At 38.7% G+C, this 3,112-nt stretch overlaps 1 long non-coding RNA gene across 1 annotated transcript; it reads left to right on the top strand.

The window, feature by feature from the left end:
- Nucleotides 1–1,651: 1,651 nt before the first annotated feature.
- Nucleotides 1,652–2,623, top strand: LOC114884796. Its single transcript, XR_003790899.1, has 3 exons — nt 1,652–1,801; nt 1,969–2,015; nt 2,555–2,623. It is a non-coding gene; the product is annotated as an uncharacterized LOC114884796 (long non-coding RNA).
- Nucleotides 2,624–3,112: the final 489 nt, after the last annotated feature.

Genomic DNA, 3,112 nt, shown 5'->3' with positions numbered 1-3,112 from the left:
GAATCACAGCTGTTTTTGATATTTACAGGCACTAGAGATTTCACCACTGAGGTGGAGGAGAAAAATGGAGCTACTTTGTGGGGTCCAAGAGAACCACTTCATGGAGACCACTCCTTCTGAAGACTGCTGTCACACAAGGAGGTCAATGCATTTATGCCCTTCTGCACTAGAGTTCTGAACCATTTGAGACAGAAAGTGGAACCAGACAGATGGAATGCAAATGTCAGCCTCATTATTAATAGATCAATGGGAGAAGAAGGTATAGAAACATGAGAAGAATTAGATTCCCAATACTTAACCTCAGAATTAGAGGCAGTGCTGGGAAACCACAGCCCCCTGCTCCCCTGCAATGACAAAGCCTTTATCATTTACCTCATGATCAAGAGCAGCCTAAAACACATGCCTTCTGCAGGCAAGCACACACCAGTAATAAAGAAAGAGGAAGGAGCTAAGCCGTAAGTGCCCAGTTCATTATCTGGAGCTCCCTACTCAGATGAGGTGCTACCTTTCAGAGGAGGAGAGTGAGGCAGCACTGTGCCACACAAACAGCTGTCCTCGACCTGGAAACCTCAGGAGTGGGGAATGAGTGTCTTCCAACAGCTGCCCAAAATATCTGGCAGGAATATGAGAATCTTGAGTTCCCACAGAGCAGACAGGGAATTGTCATTTTCACTATGGTCTGTTTTTAGTCAGATAATAGCATGGCCTTGCAAAAGAAGGCACATCCTGAATGTAGGACATTTTGTAATGACATGTAGGACATTTTGTAATGACATGTGCTGGTCATCATATTATGTCAGGGTCCTGAGAGTGTATGAGGAGACAACAGGAGAAAGATGATTTTTTTTGTCTATTTATGAGAAGAAAATAAGGCAGGCTCATATTTGGATCAGAATGTAATTTTTACAATTCTAGGTGCCTGTTGCCCCAAGATGAGTGTAAAGAGAGTATTCCTTCTTTCTATGAGGTAGGCCTGTGTAGGAGGAGAAGATGCATACTCAGGAGTCTTTCATGTGGACAGCTAGATCCCCCAGAAAGGGGTCAAACCCAACCTCTCTCTCATCTAAAATGGGATCAGGATGCTGTTCAGATATTCTGGGGCAGGGCTCCAGTTATAAAGCAGGGAAAAATCTCAGTGTGCTCAAAAAGGCACATGCTTTCACACAGAAAATAAGCATAAAAGCTTAAGGTCACTTCAAGCTGGGAGAAAGTGAACTAAATTGCTATCAAGTTTTAAAGGCAAAGATAAAGAATTGCCACAATCAGTGAACGATGTGTGAAAAGTACCAAACTTTAGGTACTTGACAAATATTGCACTTGGGACATCTTATTTCCAGTTATTACTGGATGATATTTTCCTAATGTTCTAGAAATTATTAATATTTTTGAGAACCATTCATATTTTTACCTATAATAGTTTATTTAAATATGTGATTTTAATAGCTGTTGTATTAAGAGCTTTATCCAGATATTAAATTACTTCCAGGAAAATATATCTCTTTATAATGATAGTCAACAATCACATCACAAAATAGAATTCACTTGAAAGATATGCTTTGCTGTTTTTATTTCAAACCAAAATTCATGTAGTCCATAAGCAACCATGCCATGAAATACAAATGGAGGGTTTCAGATCCTCTGTGGGGTAGATTATCAAGCCACTTAGTGCATCCTTGAGAGAACACAGATGTTCTGGCGAAGGAATCAGAGAAGAGTACAGAGAGGAAATGACCAGAAGGGACACCAGCGAGGGAGGGTGTACAAGAGGGTCTACAAGAGCAACCACAAGGAAGAAGGAAAGGTTGTTACAGACTTCCCCTATTTCAAAATTTTGCAAAGGACTTGGGTCTAAACTTCTAGCAAATTGAGATAGAAAATTTATAAAAACATTATTATACACTTAAGGCAATTCTTAAAGTTTTGCTTTAATCTTTTGTGTAACTTCGTCTATTCTCTGGATTGTTGCAGTGATAAGGAACAGCAGACAGAGACATTCTTCGTAGAAACAAGAAGAGGTAATTACCTTCTATACTGGCACTGTTTTTTGTTTTTTTTTTTTGTTTTTTCTCCCTGATTTATTCATTCATGGGCTTCTTCAGCTGTCCTGAGTCCATGGGAAGGGGTGTTTACCCGTTAGTCATTGAATGCCTATTTCTCCCTTCCCTGCACTACTGATCAAGTAAAGAACACTTTCAACTTCTCAAAAGTCCATTTTAGATGTTCCTTGTATGACTCAATCGACATGTTCACTGGCGATAAGCAATCTCACTATGACTAACCAGCTTCTACTTTTGACATCTTCCAGTAGAAGAAATGAGTTACTGTGTAGGAGTTTCCTTTCAGGGGGCCTTTACCTCAACAACGAACAACTGATCAATTCTATAATGCAAAACTTTCTCTTCGAGAGATCAGAATGTCTTATTAATGTAAAGTGCTTACTGCTGCCAAGTTCTACCTCTCAAAATGGTAGAAGAAAACGATTTTCTGTTACTGTAGGGATTTTTAAAAGAATTTTTTACTTGGAACCCAAGAATAAAACTTTTTCCTGTTTCAGATTTTCGGAAAAAATAAGAACATTCCTCCTAAGAAGCTGTCATCTGAACGTACCAGACTGAAAGGTGGGGTTTTGCATGCCAGGTGGAAATCTACATTCAGTTGAAGGTAACTAGAAAGCTATAATATTTAATATTAGCTTTAAGATCCTATCTTCCTAACCACCCTGAAGAACCTTGTATACTATTCATAGTGGATTTCAGAGCAGACTTGGATCATCAAGGCATTTGAGAAGGGGTTGACAGTAATGGGAGCTCTAGTATAAGATGAAGCTTCCGTGATGGACTGGGTTTGAGAATATGATGGAGGGACCATAATTTAGTACTTGGTGTTCCCAGGGTTTGTTGGAAATCACAGGATATCATGATAGATTTTCAACACATGTATTAAAGTGAAGGGGAAAAGTGAGGGGAAGAGAAAGGTATCGTGGGTAGTAGAATACAAGCAAGATAAATGGAAAAAAAAAAAGAATAACTGAGTATTAATTGCAGAGTGATAGCAAGGATAATTAAAATTATTTAACTTTATTTAATTTTAGCTTTTTCATGTTAATTTAGGT

This window comes from Monodon monoceros, unplaced genomic scaffold (genome assembly GCF_005190385.1).
Source record: "Monodon monoceros isolate NGI ecotype Baffin Bay Population unplaced genomic scaffold, NGI_Narwhal_1 Super_Scaffold_5, whole genome shotgun sequence".
NCBI classification, from domain to species: Eukaryota; Metazoa; Chordata; class Mammalia; order Artiodactyla; family Monodontidae; genus Monodon; species Monodon monoceros.
The sequence above is the reverse complement of the archived record's forward strand: the minus strand, read 5'-3'. Positions and strand labels throughout refer to the sequence as shown.